The sequence below is a fragment of the Papaver somniferum genome, unplaced genomic scaffold (assembly GCF_003573695.1).
Source record: "Papaver somniferum cultivar HN1 unplaced genomic scaffold, ASM357369v1 unplaced-scaffold_18, whole genome shotgun sequence".
Lineage (NCBI taxonomy): Eukaryota > Viridiplantae > Streptophyta > Magnoliopsida > Ranunculales > Papaveraceae > Papaver > Papaver somniferum.
Genome location: NW_020627707.1, coordinates 9,142,362 through 9,154,762, shown reverse-complemented (window position 1 = coordinate 9,154,762; position 12,401 = coordinate 9,142,362). Strand labels below are relative to the sequence as shown.

The 12,401-nt window shown below is 37.0% G+C and overlaps 1 long non-coding RNA gene across 1 annotated transcript; it reads right to left on the bottom strand.

Annotated features, from left to right (window-relative positions):
- Nucleotides 1-9,232: 9,232 nt before the first annotated feature.
- Nucleotides 9,233-11,796, bottom strand: LOC113338133. Its single transcript, XR_003354631.1, has 3 exons — nucleotides 11,411-11,796; nucleotides 10,895-11,184; nucleotides 9,233-9,974 (listed from the first exon to the last, which is right to left on the bottom strand). It is a non-coding gene; the product is annotated as an uncharacterized LOC113338133 (long non-coding RNA).
- Between the last annotated feature and the right edge of the window lie 605 nt (nucleotides 11,797-12,401).

Genomic DNA, 12,401 nt, shown 5'->3' with positions numbered 1-12,401 from the left:
TGATTTTATCAAAAGACGGAACAAAACTCATAGGTTTATTTGTGGGAGACTGATTTATCTATTATCGTAGACTTTTCTGTGTGATACAGATTTGTTTATTAAAGTCTTCGGCTTTGGGTCGTAGCAACTCTTGGTTGTGGGTGAGATCAGCTAAGGGAATCAAGTGCGTAGTATCCTGCTGGGATCAGAGACGTAAGGAGCGCAACTGTACCTTTAATCAGTGTGAGATTGATTAGGGTTCAAGTACAGTCCAGACCGAAGTTGGTTTGTAGTAGGCTAGTGTCTGTAGAGGCTTAATACAGTGTGGTTTTTAATCTGGACTAGGTCCCGGGGTTTTTCTGCATTTTCGGTTTCCTCGTTAACAAAATTTCTGGTGTCTGTGTTATTTCTATTCCGCATTATATTTTGTTATATAATTGAAATATCACAGGTTGTGCGTTAAGATCAATCAATTAGAATATCCAACCTTTGGTTGTTGATTTAAATTGATTGACACTTGGATATTGGTTTTTGGTACCATTCAAGTTATCTCTCTAGTATTTGATAAAGACTCGCAGATTTCTTTTTGCTTGAGTATAGATCAAATCGAGAGATTGAGATATGAACTCTTTGATATACTTTTATCTAGATTGATTCTGACTGTCTAGTTAATTCTCTAGAAAGTATATTGGAGTTAGTCCATACAGATTGCTAATCGAAATATTGGGTGAGGTTGTTAGACCCCCGATTTTTCATTTTGAACAATTAACCATGTATGGACACAACATGGTCTGCATACCTATTATGGGAACTGTATTGTTATGATTCAGGTCCGGGAACCTTGTTTGCATACCTATTATGCGAACGGTTTTACCTGTAAAAGTACGGGAACCTTGTTTGCGTACCTAGTATGCGAACGGTTCTACCTGACTTAGGTCCGGGACAGCTGTTTGCATACCTGGTTTGCGAACGGCTGGACAAGGCCAAGGTCTGAAGCTGTTTATTGCATACATAGTTTGCGAACACAGTGGTTTAAGTTCTAAAATCGGTTAAGTATGATTCTCATACTCATGAACAGAACATTTATGAATTAAGGAATGCAATCTTTGCAAATCATGGCTTAATGTTCATGAATTAATTCTTGTATAAGTATTTTGTACAATTACGAACCAATCCGATTTTGTTTCAATTGCTTCAAATATATTTCTATGAGATAGTGAACGATTGAACAATTCTATTTGAGACACGATTAGATTCATTTGATTATCTTTCATGATTGATTGATCATCATATTTGATCTAGAAGTGTTAGATGAATATGGTTAAGACAAAAGTGTTCATATGGCTAACTTCGGTTAACTGTTATAGAGCCAAGTCAATATACACGTTTAGGTATGGTTACCCATATCTAGATGAAGGTATATTTCATTTGTGTGTTACAAGCTAAGACCTCCTAATAGTGGAGATTGATTGCTTTATTTTAAAGCAGACTTAGCTTGAATCTTAAATCAGGAGTTCATCTAACGGTGAATATTGAATGCTTTGTTACTAATCTATCTTAGGTTTAATTGTAAGCAAACCCTGATTTGAAAGACCATATAAGGGAGAACTCTAGCAACTAGAAAACCTAATCGCGACACTTTCTTGTCTCCTAGTTGGAAACTAGAGTCGATTCTCCTTTAACCTAGGTTTTTCCAAAACCCTATTAGGTTAACGGCTTGAAGACTACATTTGGGATTCGTGAAGCCAGATCCAACTATTTTCTATGTAGTTGCGTATTCCGATCTTACTTGTTCTATCGTGTTGAGTATTATATTCTCTAAGATTTGCTCGAGATTTATCTCTGATAGGTAAGATATAAAAAGTATTCACAAAGTTCTTTGTTTAGACTTTGTGATTCCGCAGTAACTTCTTCTACTACCATATAGTTAAGTTATTGTACGATGATTGATATTTATAGACTTCTCTTCGGAAGTATAAGACCGGATTATCAATTGATTCCTGTTCACCTTTATTTATCGTAAGACGGAACAAAACTTCATAGGTACTATGTGGAAGACAGATTTATCTATCAGAATAGACTTATCTGTGTGAGGTTTCTTTATAAGTCTTCCACTTTGGGTCGTAGAAACTCTTAGTTGTGGGTAAGATCAACTAACGGAATCAAGTGCGCTAAATCCGGCGTGGTTCTAGAGGCGTAAGGAACGCGACTGTACCTTAATCGGTGTGAGACTTGGTTAGGGATCAACTACATTCCATTCTGAAGTTAACTTGTAGTAGGTTAGTGTCTGTAGCGGCTTAATATAGCATAGTGTTCAATCTGGACTAGGTCCCGAGGTTTTTCTGCATTTGCGGTTTCCTCTTTAACAAAATTTCTGGTGTCTGTGTTATTTCTTTTCCGCATTATATTTGTTTATATAATTGAAATATCACAGGTTGTACGTAGTTCAATTAGTTGGTAAATCCGACCTTGTTTGTTGGATATAACTCGATTGACACTTGGGCATTGGTCTTTGGTACCGTTCAAGTTATTTCTCTTCAATCAGGCTCACGGATTTCTATCTGTTTGATTTGTTGATTGGATTGAGAAAAAGAGATAAAGCTCTTTGATATATCTCTTGATTGAGATCGCTTTTAAGTTTTTGCTTTCAGAATTATATTGAAGTTTGTCCATACAGATTGCCGAACGAATTATTGGGTGTGGTTGTTATACCGCCGCTTTTTCAGGGATTACAATTCTTACATCCATTGGGTGTTTTTGGCTGCTGGGATGAGACTGAGATGGCCGAAAAATGTTATCTGTCCGTTAGAGCTCAAAACCCCATGTTGTTTTGTATGACATGGTGCATCGTGATTTAATGATGTATAATTTATTCATAGTCGTTTGTATGAAATTTAAACGATCCCTAATCTTCCTTTTAAGATTCATTAGTTTTCATCAACTTCATTATTCTGGACCAGCATGCCCGCCAAAAACGGAAATTTTTAAGGATACTCAAACAAAATTTAATGTAAAGGATTACATGAGGGTGATAATACTCTACTAGCTCATACAAGTATAAGTGTCTGACCAAAAATTATAACAAGTGCATTAATTATTAGGACAAAACATATAGTAACTTTCTTCTATATTTTGATAAAAATATGATATAGAAATACAAATGAGACTTCTTCCGAGTGGGAAAAACTAGGCTACACTTCTCTGAGAATTGCCTTATTGAATGCATTAACATTATAATATAATGTGTTTGGCGAGAAATGATGATTTAAGAGAAGAAATTATCATTCTCATGCCTACAAGTAGAAAGTGTTTAACCACTCATCATGTGGGATTAACCCTAACCGAGGGCCTAATTATGTGGACATCATCTATAGGCATGCATTTGAGATATACTACATTTTTTTATGTATGAACTCCATGGAGTTCCCAAGTAGCTGGTGCAACCATACTCCAGAGAATTAGTAAAATCATGCTATAATAAAAGAAATAAAAGGGTATCACAAAACTTGATAAGTATTTGTATTTAGAATGCTTATCCTCGGCCTCCCTCCCACCAGGTTTCAACCATACAAACATAATTCTTGTTCCTAAAATTAAAAACCCTTATATACCTTCTAATTGTAGACCCATATCTCTTACAAATGCCCTTTATAAAGTGCTAACAAAAATCCCATCTCAAAGTTCAACTTATATCTAAATAGCCTCGTAAACACTGTCCAATCTGCATTCATTCCAGGTAGATTGATTATTGATAATATTATTCTTGCCAAGGAAACTCTCAATTCGATGTCTAATTCTACTTCTATTGTTGGATCTTTTGCTCTAAATATTGATGTCATTAAAGTTTACGATAATGTGAGTTGGAGGTTCCTTAGTCACTACCTTAGATCCTTTGGCATTGTTGGTAAGTCCCATGAGTTTATTATGAAGTGTGTTTTAACTTCTTTCTTTTATGTTTTAGTGAATGGTCAAGCAAAATATTTTTTTAACGCGAGAAAGGTTTGAGACAAGGATGTCCCTTGTCTCCATATTTATTTATCTTATGCTCTCAGGGCCTTTCTTGGTTGATGGGTACAATGGAACAAAATGCTCTTTATAATGGTTATAAAATTTGTAGGAATGCCTCTATTGTTTCTCACTTGATGTTCGCTGATGACCTTCTACTATTTGGGACTTAAGAATACAAGACTATAAATACTTTACAACATATTTTTAATACTTATGTTGTTTGGTCTGGTCAAGCTACAAATATGCAAAAATAGCTACTCATTTCAGCAAGGGTGTTAAACCTAATAGAATACTGGAGATCTCAAATATGTTGGGAGTTCAACAATTGAGTATTACTGATAAGTATCTCAGACATTTCTTACTTAAACTAGCATATCATAATGCTTCTTATGACTTTCTAACTGACAAATTCGATACAAAGATGGCAGGGTGGAAAAGAAATCATCTCTCGCATGCCGGCAGAAGAATTTTAATTTAGCATGTGCTTGGTACACTATACCTTCATACTTTATGGCCACCTCCCTCATCCCGAAGAAGACTCTGCAGTCTCTCACTAGAACCATGCGCAACTTCTGGTGGGGACATGCTCAAGAGACTAGGAAATTACATCTCATTAATTGGAACCAGTTTGAGAAGTTTAAGGATATGGGTAGTTCGGGCATCAGATCTCTCCAACATCTAAACAGGGACATAATTACCAAGGTTATATGAAAGTTTCTGATTAATGATGATTATCTCTGGGTTCATATTATGAGAGCTAAGTACCTGCATAACAAAACTTTTTTGACTGTGAAGAAACTGTATAAGTAGCTCTTCCACCTGGAATGCAATGTTAAGTTGTAGAACTGACATGAAAGATGGATGTTGTTGGGTTGTTGGGAATGGGTAAAAGATTGATATTGAAAATGACCTTGGGTTCCGACGTTGCAAAATAAGACTTCGATGATGAATGTTAACTTACAGTAACTGCAACTTGTCAAGAGTTAGTGATCTTATTTTGAAGAATCCTAGTAGGTAGGATGAAAATAAACTTCATCAACACTTTCCTCCAAATGAAGTCAGTAAAATCATGGATATCTATATCCTAAATGAGCAATTGGATCTAGTGCCTAATAAGTTATTGTGGATTCACCATCTGAATGGTATTTTCCCAACTAAATCTTTTTTAAAAACTCTAAGTGATAGATCACCTTCCTCCTCACTAGTAATAAAGATACTCTATTGTGGAAAAAGTTCTGGAAGATAAAAGTACTTCCTCCAAATATTCATTTATTCTTATGGAGAATTCTAAATATGGGTCAGGTTTTAGGTAGCAGATTGATGAAGATCATTAAAAGTGTTAATCCTAATTGCAATTCATGTTATCAAGCCTAAGAAACTACTGACCATCTGTTTCTTTATTGTCATGTTACTCAAGCCTAATTTTTTCTTCTCCATTATGTCTAAAACTGGTGAGAATTTAAATATGATAGTTGGAAGCTATATTGAAAAACTGGATGAAAGAAAGGTGGATTTATAATAGACTAAAGATGGGTTCTTTCCTCCTATGGATTATCTAGAAAACTAGGAATGATATCTTATTCAATAAAAGAACGATTGATATTCAGCTGGTGCTTTAAAATGTTCTTTATTGGTACAACATGGATATAACTTCGCAAGAAGAGATTAATATCCATACTACAAGATATTTTAGAGTCTCAACACCCTATTTGGTCTCCACCACCTGTTTCCAAGATTAAAATTAACTTTGATGGTGCCGATGGACCCAGGGATATGCTTGTGCAGCAATTGCTCGAGATAGTAGAGCTGGATATAAAGGTTGCAAGACTCATGAGTTGGAGTTCAGTTCCCCAATTGTATCCCAGGCTCATGTTGCTCTTATTACTGTTGAACTTGCTACCAGTTGTGGCTTTAAGCACATAATCCTTGAAGGTGACTCTCTCTCTCTGTGATAAATGATTTAAAGTTCAAACATTCCACTTTACCATAGCGTGTCAACAACTACTCCAGAATCAACGATAATCCTACTTTCTTTAGTTCCATTGATTTCAGTTTTATCAAAAAGGATGCTAATGTAGTGGCTCACTCCTTAGCAGTGTTTGTTGTTTCAAACCATATGTCTATTTAATGGTTATCTACCCCTCCTTCTTGTATTAATCATCTCTTAGATGAGTCTTCTTTATCCTTGTAGGTTTTTTCTTTTTTCATTTTGTTGGTTGCTCTTTCTTTCTGCCAACCTTCAAAAAAAAAAGTTGACAAATAATAGAAGCAGAGTCTTTAAAAAGCGATAAGTTATACATAGGCGGTGGAAAAAGTTTGCACTTAAGCATTGTAAGCGTACCAGAACATTTACTCAATTGTGACAGTTTGTTATCAAACTTTACCAGAATAGGATCCCAAATCACCTTTGCATTTTGATTTAGCAACAAGAGGCATTCCAAGATACATGAAAGGAATGGTATCAGTCGTGCGACCAAGTTCAATAGCCCAATTTGACAAATTTGGACAATTGATTATGGGAATGAGTCTATGTTTGGAGGTACAAATCTTCAGACCTGCAATGTATTCAAAACATTTCAAGATGGAAAGCATTTATGAAGTTCCTCCTTATAATTTCAAGAAAAAAAGATGACGTCATCCAAGGTAATAAAATCGTGAATCGCATCACAAATCATTTTTCATTTTTAAGAATCTAGTCATATGTTGAATCGTGAATCGAAGATTCATGGTAAATCTCTAAATATACATATACATATTAAAATTATAGATTAATAAGTTTAAATATATGTTATTAGTATTATAGATATGAATAATGAAGAATAAATAACACAATGTAGCATCCGTATTAGTGGTTGAACACTTACTTAGGTGGACGTGGCTCTTGAGCTCGAATTTTATGCTCTCGCGTGAGTGAAAATGTCTCAATCAATTTATTTTTAATAAAAATCACTTGAAAAATACAAATTTAAACACTTCTGACTTATGAATCGGTGTGAATTGCACGAACCAAAAGGTGAATCGTAAGATTCACAATAAATTCAATTTGTAACTAGGTTCGAATCGTTTTGGGAAATTTTAAAGTGAATCATGAGAGTCGAATCGTGAATCATAAAATTTAAAAAAAATATTGTCATCAGCATTGTCAAAGTGATTAACAACCATATCATTTCCACATTAAAGAATCCACTAAAAAGTCTCCAATACTTAGCACCTCTATCAAGATATCTTGGAAAACTATTGTAATGCTGAAAAGAGAACAGAAAATACGATCACCATATCTAACTCCTCCAATATTCTTGAAGTATCCAAATTTTTAGCATTGAAAATGGACCAGTTGAGTAACAAAATTTGACCCACCAACAAAATATTATACTAAAGTCCATTTTGTGTTTACATATCATAACACTAAGAATAACAAATATTTTAGAATCGTATCACCTCTTGTTCTTAAAAAAGAGATTTATTAAAGGAAACATTATCTATATACCCCTATTATTAGGTCCCTTGTAAATATACCCTTTTGAACTTTATAAATACCCCTAAGCTTAACACATTACTAAAATACCCTCTTTTATATAGTGTATATACAAAAAAGGCTAACATTATTCAAAAAGGAAAAAAACTACCTCTACTACCCGCCACCATTGTCCATCGCCAACCACCACCACCACTGTCCACCGCCGCCTACCACCGCCGCCTACCACCACCAACCACCACTAACAACCACCACCACCAACCACCACAACCACCACCGTCGCCGACCACCACCGCCAACTACCAACCACCACCGCTGCCAACCACTACAACTGTCCACCACCGCCAACCACCGCCGCCGCTAACCAACACCACCAATGTCCACCACCACCGCCACCAATCACACTGCCGCCGCTAACCACCACCGCCGTCAACCACCACCGCCGCCGCCGACCACCACCACTACCATGTGGAGTCAACCAGCAGAAGTTGTGTCCATATCTCAAGTTGTCTCCAATAAATAGTGTCCATACCGGAGGCAACTAGCTTAAGTTGTCTCCAACAGTGGAGGCAACTAGCTCAAGTTGTTTCCAATAAATTGTGTACAAGAATAAGTTGCAAAACAAAATGAAACCAACTAAATCAAGTTGTCTCCGAATCTAAGGCAACTAGCTCAAGTTGTCTTCAAAAGTGAAGGCAACTAGCACAAAGTTGTCTTCAAAAGTGAAAGCAACTAGCGCAAGTTGTCTTCATATATGGAGGAAACTATCACAAGTCGTCTCCAAAAAATAAAATTGTACTCAAAAAAGTGAACCTAGTGTGAGTCGAACACACATCTTCTGACATATAGTCAGTTATGCTACCATTGCACCACAGATTCGTCGTGATTACTCAAAGATGTATACATAAAGATAATTTCCCACTAAAGGTATACCTTAAATGCAGGCACCAGTTAGCTCCACCAGTGGAACCCAGCTTCGACACTGAATAATATCCACTGTTGTTGTAGAAAAACATCACCGCCACTGAGACTCCCTGCATAGCTCCATCACCCGGCCATTTGAACCCGCGGAAAACCAACTGCGGCCACAACTCCAGTATCTATATCTTCATAACAACTGTAGCCAGACTCTTCTCTCACAACTCTACAAAATGAACAGCATCAATCCTGGTCATGCCTTCCGAAATAGTCCCAGCCAGACTCTTCTCTCACAACTCCACAAAATGAACCCAGCCAGACTCTTCTCTCACAACTCCACAAAACGTCTCATAGTGATTCAAAAAATTGATATGCATGTGTCTGTCTTCTTCTACTATGTGGTTGTCCATACCACTGTCCACCGCCACCACCACTGTCCACCGCCGCCTACCACCGCCGCCTACCACCACCAACCACCACTAACAACCACCACCACCAACCACCACAACCACCACCGTCGCCGACCACCACCGCCAACTACCAACCACCACCGCTGCCAACCACTACAACTGTCCACCACCGCCAACCACCGCCGCCGCTAACCAACACCACCAATGTCCACCACCACCGCCACCAATCACACTGCCGCCGCTAACCACCACCGCCGTCAACCACCACCGCCGCCGCCGACCACCACCACTACCATGTGGAGTCAACCAGCAGAAGTTGTGTCCATATCTCAAGTTGTCTCCAATAAATAGTGTCCATACCGGAGGCAACTAGCTTAAGTTGTCTCCAACAGTGGAGGCAACTAGCTCAAGTTGTTTCCAATAAATTGTGTACAAGAATAAGTTGCAAAACAAAATGAAACCAACTAAATCAAGTTGTCTCCGAATCTAAGGCAACTAGCTCAAGTTGTCTTCAAAAGTGAAGGCAACTAGCACAAAGTTGTCTTCAAAAGTGAAAGCAACTAGCGCAAGTTGTCTTCATATATGGAGGAAACTATCACAAGTCGTCTCCAAAAAATAAAATTGTACTCAAAAAAGTGAACCTAGTGTGAGTCGAACACACATCTTCTGACATATAGTCAGTTATGCTACCATTGCACCACAGATTCGTCGTGATTACTCAAAGATGTATACATAAAGATAATTTCCCACTAAAGGTATACCTTAAATGCAGGCACCAGTTAGCTCCACCAGTGGAACCCAGCTTCGACACTGAATAATATCCACTGTTGTTGTAGAAAAACATCACCGCCACTGAGACTCCCTGCATAGCTCCATCACCCGGCCATTTGAACCCGCGGAAAACCAACTGCGGCCACAACTCCAGTATCTATATCTTCATAACAACTGTAGCCAGACTCTTCTCTCACAACTCTACAAAATGAACAGCATCAATCCTGGTCATGCCTTCCGAAATAGTCCCAGCCAGACTCTTCTCTCACAACTCCACAAAATGAACCCAGCCAGACTCTTCTCTCACAACTCCACAAAACGTCTCATAGTGATTCAAAAAATTGATATGCATGTGTCTGTCTTCTTCTACTATGTGGTTGTCCATACAACTTTATTCTCAAAATGCTAAAGAGCTTCAAGCCATTCACCCGCACAAAAAGATAATGATTAACATTAGCAAACAAGAACAGTAGGAAAATGTAACAAGTTTAATGTTTGACAAAAAGTTCCGTATCAATTCTTTACTGCCAAACTACCAACAGTGTAACGTCTGACATAAACTGTAATTTTCAAATACCATTAGGTCGGGCACACCGAATAAAACACTACTGTACAACTATCAAAACATGCACTCCATTCAAACCAACATCTAAATACCATCAAAAGCATATTATGTAGCAATTAATATCGTGTTCCCACCTTAGTGGACTTTATATACACAGAACACCATGAAAATTGTTTGTGAACCAAAAAAAAGAAAAAAGAAACAAAAGGATCCATAGAACACCCGTGTAATTCATGTATTCACCGCAAGAAATGGTCTCTGTTAGTCTGTATTCACTGCAAGAAACGGGCCTATAGTTTGCACAAGCACCATAACTAATTCTTCTAGCACTCGAACAAAATGAATTTGCAGTAGTCAATCAATGACTAATTAATCCGGACATGTCAATAAACAATTTCAATTACAGCTTTTCCTTCATAATTAATTTATTCTTAGCAAAGGCGTAATGCTCATGCATCATTTGAGTGGAACTAATGCCGCATGTAGCCACTGCGATTTTATTATTACTTGTTCATTATTTGAAACAGCAATTCCATAACTAAATTAAACTTCAAAATCATTGATCTCCACCACAAAAGCAAAAAGTTCTGTAACTATACATATCTGTCACATGTATAAAATTCGGTGTTCAAGTAATATTTTTAGACATTTTTCTAGCTCACACCTTGTATTAACAACACATCAGCAAGTTAATGCTTCATTTGCGCAAATTAAGTGACATTCGAGAGGCAGAAAATGAAATGAAAAGCTAGAAAGATGGGTACATACCCTGTTCGTCCCACAAGCTGTCATCCAAGCACAAAATATACTCCCCTGCATTTATGGAACACCCGCATCAATATTTTCTGCAAAGCATATACACTTCCTAAACAACCAAATAACTTTTTTCATCCAATTGACAAAAAAGACCAAGCTGAATAACGGCAAATTTGTAAGCTCATCCAAAACCAAACATCCCATATTACTGTGCACCACCACCCATTTACCGGCATCCACCAACAGCATCAACGATAAAAATCTCCAATTTCTCCTTATCTTTTACATGATGATGATTGCTCCTGAAATTACAACAAAACCAAAACCTAATGAATCTCAATCTCACAAATTACTTAAACAAAACCCAAAAATCGAATCTAGATCTCTCTAAATTTGATATTGAAAAAATCTCTAAATTTAGATTTGATATTGAAAAAATCTAAATTGTCTACCATCAAATCGTTTACAATTATTAACATTAGTTGTTAAGATTCAAACAAAACAAACATACAACAAATCAATACTTACCAGTAAACGAAATCGAAAACCTAAATCTGTGTATCGATCTTATGGATCTTCAATTGACACCGAAATAAACTTGAAATTAGAAGAAGATCAACTGTTGATGGTGACTATCCAGTTCGATTTCGAAGATTTGATTGATCTCGGAAGAAGATATCTCTCGAAGTTTCAAATCATCTCTGAAAATCTCTCTCACTCAAATGAACCAAAAATAAGTATGAAATGGTTTTGTTAGTGTCAATTTGTTGATACCGTGGCGGAGGTGGTGGTGATGGCGGAGGTGGTGGTGGTGGGAGAGAGGTCGTGATGGTGATGGTGGCTGAAAGAGGAGGAAAGGAAGACGATTTTGTGGATCTAAAATTATAAAACGATGATTTCCATGGAAACGTTATTAGATTAAAAGGGTAGCAATGGTATTAAAAGTAAAAATGATTTCCCGAGGATATTTATAAAATGGAAAAGGGTATTTGTGACGGAACCATGGATAATAGGGATGTTTATAACGTTATCACTTTATTAAATGAGGGATTTCCTGTTTATCCAGTGGGAAAAATCATTTAGTGGCTGGTCCAAAAAAGTTTAAAAGAAGTTCAAGTACTAGGTTACCCTTTAAAAACAGTTTTCAATCCTACAGCAGACCTAATCCAATTCATCTCGGTTTCATCTCAAAATCTAGGTCATTTTCAAATCAAAATTGATCAGTTTCATCTCCTATTTCAGTTCCTGACCTAATTCAATTGAATAAGAAATGGGTACAAGTAGGAAAATTAAGAGGACGATTACAGAAGAAATTACTGAAGTGTCTCCTACACCAGCGAAAAGAAAAAGGAAATCCGACGAAGATTCACCAACAGAATCCTCGCCTGCTGTTAAATCCCTTCACCAGCGAAAAGAAGAAGGAAAACTGTCGAAGATTCACCAACAGAATCCTCACCTGCTGCTAAATCTCCTTCACCAGCGAAAAGAAGAAGGAAATCTTCAGATGATTCACCAACAG